Here is a 12,050-nt window from a genome sequence, read left to right as displayed (position 1 = left end):
ATGGGTTCAATAGGTAACAGAGCGTCTTACATAGGACCAGTATACAGGCGATTGCTACATATAACAGTTATATAATGTACAAATAATAAGTTAATAAGTAGCACTCTTAAAGGACTACTGCTGCACCATGACAAGACGTCATGATGCTGCAAGGACAAAACAGCAAGAACTAATTACACTTTCCTAAAGTAAAGATATGAACAGATCTAAGAAACTCTGGCATAGAGTTCCAAATTCTGACTACTCTGAAAGAAAACGAACAGCCTCGAATTCAGCATTTTATTGTCATCAGAACCTGCAGAAGGGGAGTGTTGGGCACGAGCTGGTCTGTAAGGCCATAGCTTGGTTCTCAAATAGGTCTGCTAGGCTCTCTCAAGAAAACACAGGACTTGAAGGTACATTTTTTAGATATTGGATGTCATAGGAAGAGCAGAGGATAACGGCATGGCGACTCTTTGCTAGGTAAGTTCAAACTCTGTCAAGCAGCTGCATTTTAAACAATCTGCAGCCTGTTAAGCAAATACACCGGAAGGCCCAAATACAGTGAATTCCCATAATCCAAACTTGAAGTGTTCAGGGCCAGATCCACCTTATTCTTTGCTGAGACACAAAAAAAGAGGGAGAACCTTATGTATGGGTCTAAGTATGGTGAAACATGTAGATGAGACCGAGGAGATCGGATGACCAAAATTAAGACTGGCGTCCAGTAAAATCCCTTTGTTCCTCCCACAGGACGTAGGTGCAAGCTCTCAAGGCCACCAGTCAGAAATCCAAATAGGAGGGTGAGGTCCCAACAGCAAGATCTCCATCTTGTCCGAGTTTCACTTGAAAGAAATCTTACTTTTCATTGATGCCAAAGGTGACATGCAGGTTGAGAAACAATTACTAGTGTCAACAAGGATACCCAAGATAGAAACAATAATCTGTGCATCGCCAGTGTAGAACACCAGTTAGAGTCTGAAGACGTTACCAAAGCTGCCAAAGGGAAGGTATATGTGCATTAAAAAGGAAGACATTGAGGGAAGAATCCTGCAGCACACCATAAGAGAAAGTAAAGTGCTCTGAGGTAAATGGCTGCAAACAGACACTGTTATATCATTCTTCCAAAAAAGACATAAGCCACATCAGAGCATGTTCACAACATGTGCCCCCTGTGTGCATGCACACCAGTTTAAGCACAAAATGGACTTTAAAGTCTATTCCGTGCAGGAACTGTTTTTGGAGTTCCCATTGCGATCCCCATGTTTTAGAGGCACCACCATGGGAACGCCAAAAAGGCGTTTCCATGATGGTGGCGGCCCGACCATGACTTGAAGGCGGCCCGACCATGACTTTAACAGTGTGGCAGTGTGGCAGTGGGGCAAACTGGGCACCACACCGCCGAAGTTGGAATCAGACCCTAAACCTGTGATTTACATGACACATGTAAGTAAAGTCAAGCGTCTCACAAACGCGGAGAACCTACGAACTACGGGGCATATTACCAACAACTAGCGATAATTTTTGTCTCTAACTTGTTTAGAGACAAAAATTATCGCCGCACATCGGCGATTTTTATCGCAGATAAACCTTGCTATTAGCAAGGTTTATCGCAAATGCGATAAAAAACGGCCGCAATGCATGAATATCGCTGAAAAGTCAGCGATATTCATGCATTATCGAGCAAATGCTCTTAGCCATGTTATCCACCTCCCATTGGATAACATGGTGAAGAACTGCTCAGGGCAGGTGTTAGCTTTTGGAGATATTCGCGCTTAGCGCGAATATCTCCAAAAGTTGGTAATAGGAGATAGCGATGTTAGCGACTGTTTCCAGTCGCTAACATCTTGGCACGCCCACTTTGCATGTCATTAGTGATAATATCACTGACATGCAAAGCGGGGCCCAAGATGGTCGCTATCTCCTATTAGCTGTCACTAACTGGTGTTAGCGACAGCTTGGTAATAGGGAGATAATTTTATCTCCGCTTTCTTGGCTTTTAAAGCCAAAAAAGCGGAGATAAACCCCCTTGATAATATGCCCCTACATCCCATCGTCTTAACAAGGCAACAAGCCTATGAACTAGGGCAAGCAGATTGTTCCTACGATACAGCCTTCAGCCTAGACGGCTGGAATGCCAGAAACCGCTCCTCGGAAGCTTGTTTCCGGTCAATGGAAGACATGGCTTGGCAGTTTGGGCTGGACGGTTCCCATGAGGCACAGGGTCAGACTGATTTGCATATAGCCATGTCTGAAATGGGGAGGCAAAGTGGGCTAAAGAACGGTGATGGATTAAACCCAGATCAGTTGACTGGGGGTGAGTGTTTGATTTGCTCAAACACTCCGTCCATCATCCCCTTTTGTATCGCTTTGTTCGCCCTAAGTGTGGCAGGGTATGCTCAGACATGAGTCCCTTGCTCACTTGGCCACTGGATTCAAGATAGCCTGGCTGATGAGGATTATGAATCCGAAACCGGTCCCAGGATGCTTGTGTCCGGTCCATGGAAGACATGGCTTGGCAGTTCGGGCTGGACTGTTCCCATGAGGCACAGGGTCAGACTGATTTGCATATACCCATGTCTGAAATGGGGTGGCTGAGTGGGCTAAAGAATGGTGATGGATTAAACCCAGATCAGTTGACTGGGGGTGAGTGTTTGATTTGCCCAAACACTCCGTCCATCATCCCCTTTTGTATCGCATTGTCAGTAAGTTGACCAGTGTCTGTGTGGGTTCCGGGGCCTCAGGGAACCCTGGTCATATTTCTTTCGCAGTAGCTGCAATCTTGCCGTGTTGAAGGAACTGACCACTTCCAATTGCATTGTGTAATGTGATGAATTGGCCCGATGGAAAAAAAATCATCTAAAGTGACACAACCCCCCTCATGCCAGCAGTCTATAGTCGTCGACTGTCTATTTGTGTCAATGGGTAAATTTTCCAGACATCAAGGTCCAGTGCATAAGCCACTCTATGGAGCAACCCCACACTGCCCGTTCCGAGAGCCGACAGACCAGCTTGATCACATGAGGTCCCATATGTTCTGTTAATATCGAGTAATAGGAACACCAAATTAGCACCACCATACGTGCCCGACAGTAGGGATGTTTTCAAGTTTGGTTCTTGATCTAAACTGGGATGTCAAATAGTACATTTGGAGATCCGGTACCTCCATGACTGCTCCCCCGTCCAACTGTAATTTGAGTGTAGCAAACCTACCCCGCATTATTCCCGAGCCCACAGTTTTTAAAGCAGGAGATGGTCTAGTTTCCAGAAATATCTCAGAGATTTTTGCTAAAACATACAAACAGCGAGGGAGTGCCACCATTTTATTCAAAACTATTTTTGCCACCAAAGAGAGTTTCAGGGTGTTCCAAAATTGAACGAATGGGTGGAAGTTTGTGAGTATGTGACCCATTTTGAGTATTGTGAAGGACTGACATTATGTGTCCTCCATAGGAGGCCCACCACAGGAAGCAGCGCAAGCTACACATTCTTGCCAAATGGGAACAACAAAGATTTTAAGTGGTTCACATGTAACCCCAAGAGCTCTCCAAATTCCCCATCACATTTAGCATGATGAGCAGATATATCTGGTTGGCATAGGTAAACCATTGCATCAACTGTATGCAGTGACTCCACATGTGACATCAGACCCACTTGTATTCCCCTGTCTTCCAGTACCAGTCATAGTCTACACGCCACCAGCTTCATCACCAGAGCAATGAGTAAGGGGAACATGGGACATCCATGATGGGTCCCCTGTTGTAAATGAATTGCCTCTGGAAAATGGCACCCACTACGGACCCGTCCCAGCAGCATGGTGTACAGTAGTTTGATCTATTCTATGAATTTAGGGCCCAACCCCACTCTACCAAGCACCAGCCACAGATAGTCCCAGGAGACAGAATCAAATGCTTTTTCCATGTTTAAAACGGCCAGAGCATACTGATCATGATCTAGATCTTGGCCACACGAGCCTCCAATGCAACTCCTGCCACTTCACCGCTGCAAGCCCAAGTAGCATTCAAGAAAAACGTTACGCTCCTACCACCTCCCCCCTCACGGTTCTTCAACTTAATGTCAGGTCGCTCACCAAACACCATCTTGAGGTTAACTCCCTCATATTGGATGAGAACCCTGACATTCTCTTCCTCTGCGAAACCTGGCTGCGGGATGGAGCGTCCGCCATTCCGAACCTCACGCTCCCAGATGATTACCACATGTCAACTATAAACCGCGATACGAGAGGCGGTGGCATCGCAGTAATTTATAAAAAGCAATTCACTTGCTCATTTACTAAAGAAGTTCTTCCTGATTGTGAATGTGCCCGATTCAAAATTGCAACTAGCCCACACTTCACAATGTCTGGCCTCTACATCTATCGTCCACCTGGCCCTGCTTCCAGGTTTATCGAAGCCCTTCTTGAGATGGTAACCGCTCTTGTGACCAGATCTGCTAATTTTACCATCTTGGGCGACCTCAACCTTCATTTTGACTTACTTGATGACCCCACTATTAGAAATCTCCTTGCTGATCTCTCTGCCCTACAACTCGATTCCCTTATTCAGGCTCCAACCCATTTAGCCGGGCATACTCTGGACCCGGTCCTTACAAACATTCAAGAGGCCACTACAGAAATGCCCATACCAGTGGGATGGACGGACCACTACCTCATTAAACTAACTATCCTGGTCTTTAAACGAGCGCACAAAATCGAATCTACCCGCCGCCTTAAAAGACCATGGCACAAATTATCCACTGCTGACTTCCACGACACCCTAGGGAAATTCCATCGGGGAGCTAACCAAGACATTGATACGACCTATAACGCTTTTAATGACTGGATTAAGGGTGGACTTGACACTCTCATTCCAGCAAAATGGACCAAAGGACGTACCACACCCTCCAACCCCTGGTACAATGACACCCTCAAAACCATGCGCAAGGAATGTAAAAGAGCAGAGCGTCTGTGGAGAAAAGACTTTGACTGTAAGGACAAAACCAGCTATATATTGAAACTAAAATCGTATCACAAAGCTATCCGCATGGCTCGTGCAGCTTTTTACACTGACAGAATCAATGCGAGTCCCAACCCTGCAAAAACTATCTTCAAACTAGTCCAAGAACTTCAGAGTACCAGGTCACCCTCCCCTAATATTGCATCCACTGAACAATGTGAGGAACTCGCTACATACTTCATAGAGAAAGTTCAAAATATCTACAAAACTTTCTCTCAACCCCCCCTCTACCCTATCAAACCTACTGACTCCACCTCCGACTTCACCCCTTTTACACAAATCCCTGATATCTCTTCTGAAGATCTAATCAAACTTTGCAGAAAGGTGAAATCAGGCTCCCCTGCGGACCCTATGAGCCCTATCCATTTTATGGATTCGCTTGATTTCTTCCTGCCTCCCATGTCTGACATTCTCAACCTCTCCTTCTCCTCCGCTATTGTTCCGGCAGCCTGGAAACAGGCATGGGTGTCACCCATAATCAAAAAACCCACCCTGGATCCATCTAAGCTGGAAAACTTCCGACCCATATCCCTGCTCCCTTGGATGTCTAAATTTGCAGAGGCCCACGTTAACGGCGTCCTCTCCAAACATGTAGACCTGAATGGCATCCTGGACCCATCCCAAAATGGGTTCAGACCAGGCCACAGTACAGAGTCTGCCCTACTGGCCACCTCCGAATATCTCCGGACGATCTTAGATTCCGGTCAGAGTGCTGCGCTGATTCTTCTTGACCTCAGCGCAGCCTTTGACACGGTATCCCACGACATCCTTCTTAAACGTCTGGAGATGACCGGAGTTTATTTATTTATTTTTTTTTTTTTTTTGATGACCGGAGTTTCTGGCCTAGCTCTGTCCTGGTTCCGCTCCTTCCTTGAGGACAGATCCTTCCGGGTGTCAGCCCCCCCATTTCTTTCCAGACCCCGCCCCATCGCACAGGGAGTCCCTCAGGGCTCAGCGTTGAGCCCTTCCCTCTTCAACCTTTATGTACAGCCTCTTGCTGCGGTGGCCAAAGAATGGGGGCTGACGCTAGTGTCGTATGCCGACGACACCCAGTTGGTCATCACCCTCACGGAAAGCCCCTCCATCGCGGCCTCCCGGTTTAGAAATGGCCTGGCAGCAGTGGCGCAATGGATGACGGATAACTATCTGCAATTGAATGCGGGAAAAACAGAGGTGCTGCTCCTTGGCAAAAACACCAGCCTTTGGAATGAGCACTGGTGGCTGTCTTCCCTCGGCCCCATTCCCCCCCTAAGTCCCTTGTAAAAAATCTAGGAGTCTGGATGGACGCCTCACTCAGCTACCAAACTCACACCAAGAAGGTGGCTGCCACTTGTATAGGCCTTTTAAGAAGTCTCAGCTCTATACTTGGCTTTTTTGACCCGAAGGTCCGCCAGCTGATCGTCCAGGCGACTATCCTTTCTCGCTTGGACTACGCGAATGTTCTCCTCCTAGGCGCAAACAAAGGAGAAATTGCTAGACTCCAACGCGTGCAAAATGCGGCGGCAAGAGCTTTGGTCGGCCTTCCCCGCAGATGCTCAGCCAGAGCCACCATCCGCAAGCTTCACTGGCTGCCCGTTGATTCCAGAATTCAATTCAAAGCCCTCATCATGATCTTCAAAATTTTCAAACTGGGAAGTCCTACTCTCCTTCAAAATCTCCTCATTCCCTACGTCCCTGGTCGTGACCTGCGCTCCTCTAACCAATATCTCTTGAGCGTTCCCCGCATAAAGCTTTGCCGCATCGGAGGTCGCTCCTTTAGGGTCTTAGGACCTAAGCTTTGGAATGCTCTGCCCCCCAACATCCGTTCCCTAGAAAGCCTTGCTACCTTCCGGAAAGCTATCAAAACCCTCTTGTTCCCCTCTGGTTAGTTCTTCTCTCCCCCTTCCCCCCTCTTGGTAGGTTTCTGTGACTCTTCTCAGCGCCGGGACGCCTCTTTGCCGGGGCAGCTGTTGCGCTTTACCAAACCTTAGTATAGTATAGTATAGTATAGACAGGGCGCATGGAGCACATGTGATAATCAGCATAGATCAAAGGGTATTTCTTTGGGGAATAAATCTCAATTGATCAGGGTGGATCAGCTTTTGAAGATGGCAATATAGGCATTTAGCAAGAATCTGGCCAAGTATTTTTGGTCTATGTTCAGTAATGATAGAGGGAGATAGAAGATGACGTCCAATGGATTCTTCCCCGGCTTTGTTATCAGTACGACAGGGGCTTCTCACATGGAGAGCAGGAGTATGCTCCGTGCAAAGACTTCTACATACACTGGCAACAATTTGTCAGCCATGGTCACTGGGAATGTTCTGTAGAGCTTTGCAAGCAGTCCACCCCACCTCCTCCCTGGGTTTTTGCTGTCGTAAGGGAATCTATGACTTGTAGTATTTTGTGTTAGATAATGGGGCCCTCCAGAGCCTACCTTTCAGCGAACTCTAAAAGTTTGAATGGTGACATATTCAAAAAATTAGATTCTCCAGGGACCCACCAGGAAATGCAGGCACGCCATCAGTATCTCAGTTATGACTAGTTGGGCATCTACTGATATCCCGGCTGATCCCTAATTGCCAGTATGGGGTCAGAGCAGTGTTCCTGTTTAATCATTCTGGCTAGTAAACGACCCGCCCTGTCCCCTTCCATATGGAGTGTATGTCTCTAGGTGAGTACATGCTTTTTCAGCCGTTCGCAGGAGGCGCAAAGCTGTTTGTTTTATCTCACATCACTCAGTGAGGTTAGGCTGATCATATGGCAGTACCCTTGCCAGTGTCACATTCTTCTTGTAATGTCAGGTCCTGTACGAAGGTCTGTCAGATACCCGTAGTGGTAGCCATACATACTCCCCTGGGCACCAGCTTCATGGGGTCCCATTCCGTCGACCTCTGTTGGACACTCTCCGAGTTATGTTCCAAATAATCAATTAATACTTCTGCTATCATTTCTCTATAGATTAGATTCATGAGGGACTCTGCCCTCATCCCCCAGCATGATACGGGGCATTTGCCTAATCAGACAATACAACAGGAGGTGACGTGAGTGATCCGAAATGTATCTGGCCAAATAAGTCATGTTTGTCACTTGTGCAGTCACCTCCACCTGTGTGAGAAAATAGCCTTGTGTATGTATCTTCCACCGGTATGTAGCAAGAGTATATTAGAGCGCGCAGGTGTTGAACCCTTCAGACCTCTATGTGCCCCAACCCTGCATCATCCGTTTCATGGCATCATTTAGCCAAGGTTTAGTCCCTAGCAGCGGAGGGCAGTGGTCCATCGTGCCGTCAAAGACACAGTTTCAGTCCCTTGCTATGATCAGCTCAGCAGTGAGGAATTTCTGAGCTGTCAACAGCACGTCCCCAAACAAAAAAGGCCCTGTCATCTACATTGAGCAGACAACCCTCATGTGCATCTATGGTTCCATGTAGTATAACATATCGCCTTTCCATTTCCACACATACCTGCAGTTTCTGAAAAGGGACCACCGGAGCCACCCAGATGAGGGCCCCCCTGCGAACCCAGAGTAGGAGGTAGCATAAATATGGCCCCATGACTTACACTGCAGGGCCACATAGATGCGTCTCTTGTAAGAACGCAATTGATATCCTGTGGCACCTAAGGAAGGTGAGGACTCTATGGCATTTCTCGGGTCTGTTTAGACCACAAACCTTCCACGTAAGGAACTTGTATTCCTGTCCCATGCCCATCATGACCAAGTGCAACAAAGACGAAGGCTCTCCCACCAGGCCATAGTGGTGTTGATAATGCAAAACAAAAGGTACCGGCATTCAGAGCAAGTCCTAAACAACAAAAAGAAGCACAACAATGAAACTAAAGAACAACTTTTGCAAACCCTCTCCTCCCCCACCATCAGGCAGAATGTGCAGAACACCTTCCAGCCCAACCATAGGACAGAAGGAGACTGGTTACCACCCCAAGTCCCAATCACTTTCCCCCCATGGAGCAAAGTGATAGAGTAGTGTACTCCCCACATGGTGTTTAGCAGTTAATATCAAGACTAGTCTCCATGTATGTCTCAGTAACCCACATAAATCAACTAACATGTAACAGTTACAGAAACTATCAAGCTTGTACACAGTGGTATAACATTATGGGTAGGTCGCTGAGTACACTCTGTACCTTCTACCTCAGACCACCTCAGTTCATCGGACACAGACTTTGCCATTCCGGAGCACCATGGCGGGTGGGTGTGTGTTCATAGGCACATCAAATCTGAAGTTAAGAATGCATGCTGGTGTCCCACCAGGGCGCACGTAGGATTTCCCTGGTCCCTAACCAGCACTATCCAGCATCTGTGCTGTCGCTCAAAGTTTCAGGCACCAGCCGACCTGGGAGAAGTAGCCACCGTCCATCGAACCAGACACCTTCAGCAGTAGGGTGCCATCCAGGCACATAACGTTTCTATCCCAGCAGGAACTCCCAGTCACTCCAGTTCCTTTTGAGGCATTTTCTTGTTGTGGCCAGAGCATCTCACTGTCCCCATGTGGGCACCACGTCTCCCCATAGCACTTGTAGAGCCCTTTTGGCAGAGGGTGTCCTGCCAGCAAAGCACTTCTTGTGGGTACTTGTAAGAATTCACCTGGCCATCATACTCTGCGCAATTTGGCGGAAACAGCATGGTCCTTTTTATAGTACATTCTCTCAATTTTCATTTCACCAACACTAAGTTATGGAGCAGGTTCCGAACTTTAAGAGGGTAATCGGGATAAACAAAAATGTGTTTGTTCTCATACCTGGGGGGGCAACGAGTGCGCACATATCGTAGGATAGCACCACAGGCGCAATGGTTTAACATGCAAGCTATGATGGCCCATAGATGTGATCACGGCTTGGGGCCACCAGCAGCACCTTATGCGCCTACTCAATGGTGGAGAAGTTAGATTTTTAGAGGAACAGCTTTGCAAAAGAACCCTCCGCCCAATCTGGGAAGCCTACCAGTCATATATTGTCTCATCTGGAGCATCCTTAAGCATCTTCCAGGCACTCCTCCTCTTGCTTGGCACTATATTTCAGTCACTAGACTATGGCTCATAATGATTTAACCTCACATTTTAAAGCCTCCACATCGTCTTCTGCAGCTGTGGTGTGATCTGAGATTTTGCTAAGGGCCAGGGGAAGATGGTTAAATCTCCATACCCATTGTGTTCATCTTCCATTCTAAGGCAATTCAAGAGCAGTAAATTGCTGCTCGGAGTACTGCAGTGGTGGGACCCCAGTCCAGTGCATCTGTGGACCAAATCTGGTCATGTTCCAAATGTAGTGTCTCTGGCCTCAACACCGTGCACTCGTCTGTTTTGTTGGTCTGGGTAATCTTCGCCCCCTTGTCTTTTCCCATTATTGAGAGTGGCCTAGAAGGGCCTTCCATTGTGGGAGATATGAAGTTGCGTCGGAGCAGGCAGGCCCTGCTCACTTTCACAATCTCCAGGCTAGACCCCAGGCAGTACCAGCTGATCAAACTCCAGATTACAAGGCACGTTGTACAGCTTTTCTTCAGGGCTCCATCAGCCCTGGAGCCTGGTATCTCGCCCTTGCAGTCAATGTCACAGGACCTCATGCATCGCCCCTGTGGCCCTGCACATGCAATTGCAGTAGTTCAAGCAAGTGAGGCAGCATGTTGTCGCTGCCCCACCAAGAAAGGAGCCCAGATGCACAGCCCAGAGCAGAGGACCACAGCACGGTTCTCCACAGGCCTCCTCTACAAGGGTCAGCGCCCAGCCATGTGTCACAGACATTATGTCCTCTAGGCATCAGGGAAAGGTTCCCACCAAAAGCTGATTAGAAATGCAGTCTTATGCACCTGGATTTGGCGTGTCAGGGTGACAGAGCCAGGATGTGTGCCAGCAGGTTTAGCCTTTCCATGCAGTATAGAGTAGGGGCTCACTGCATCCGCGAGTGTGAGGCTCGAAGGGGTGCCCACAAGATTATTAGTAGATGGAGCAGGGAACCCCCTTCCCTCAGGTCAGGTTCGTGCCAACCACCCACAGCGCATCACCCAACCCAGGATATGGTGTGTGGCTCGCAGAAATCAGTGCTCACAGGGAGCTGCAGTCCATCAACTGGTCGCCGCCGGGAAAGGGAGTCACCACCCGCAACCCCCACTAGTGTCACACAACAATATTCGTTCCCGGGAAGGGCTGCTCACTCATAGAGCTATGTTCAAAGGTGGAGGTGGTTCCTGTTCATCTCCCGGCCCACTCTGCAGCAGTCTGCTAGGCTAAGAATGTCTGGTTCCACCTCAAAAGCAGGTAGGCAATCCCAATTTCTGGGGCACCACTCTGGTTGCCGAGTTCAATGGTAAAATGTTTGCTCCTCCTTGACTCGTCATGCAGGATCGCCCACCGGGTGCATCTGCTGGTTCAGGACGTCTGTCCGTCGCAATCCTTGAGTGCGGAGCTGCTCCCCTCAGGCTTGGAATTATTGAGATGCCTCCAGCAGGATTTTCATCTCTGTGATGGGTGCTAACAATGTTTGCAACCAGGTGGCCATCTTACCAGGCCACTCCCCCAGGCGCTTGGTTCTTGTGGGATCAGTTGAAAAGCCAGGTCTCTAGACCTTTTCTGAATTCCAGGAGAGAGAATGATGTCCGGGGGCGAAGGGGAAGGTTGTTTCAGGACTTGGTGGCGAGCTAGGAGAAGGATCCTCCTCCACTGTACCTTCAGCAGATGCGGGGAGTGTGTGCAAGTGCGAACGAGGTGCAGAACAGGTGCCTGGAAGGTTGCTGGAAGTTAAGGTGGTAGTTGATTTATGCTGGTCCTTGTTAATGGAGGGCCTAGTAGACACATCTCAGCATCTTGTATGTGGCCTCCTGGAGAAGGAGAATGTCCTTTTTAAGTCTGCCACAATAATGTTGACATTTTCATTGTCTCACAAGGCGAATACATCTTTTGTCATTAAGGGACACAATTTTGAGTAAAAGTGGAATCAAAATGTGTACTCTCTCAAAGATTTTATTTTTTAAATTTGTAACAGGAATACTGGGTTAGTTCCAATTTGAACTAAGGTGGCATTTATCCCTCCAACCTATGCCTGCGCAGGACCATAAACTTTAAAC

At 48.0% G+C, this 12,050-nt stretch overlaps 1 protein-coding gene across 3 annotated transcripts in view; it reads right to left on the bottom strand.

Moving 5' to 3' along the window:
- The window catches only part of SLC2A9 (solute carrier family 2 member 9), a 2,336,117-nt gene that overhangs the window by 628,846 nt on the left and 1,695,221 nt on the right, over positions 1-12,050 (bottom strand). The gene's annotated exons all lie outside the window — the stretch shown is intronic.

The sequence above is a fragment of the Lissotriton helveticus genome, chromosome 2_2, assembly GCF_964261635.1.
Source record: "Lissotriton helveticus chromosome 2_2, aLisHel1.1, whole genome shotgun sequence".
NCBI lineage: Eukaryota > Metazoa > Chordata > Amphibia > Caudata > Salamandridae > Lissotriton > Lissotriton helveticus.
Note: the sequence above shows the minus strand (reverse complement) of the source record. Positions and strands in the feature narration are given on the sequence as shown.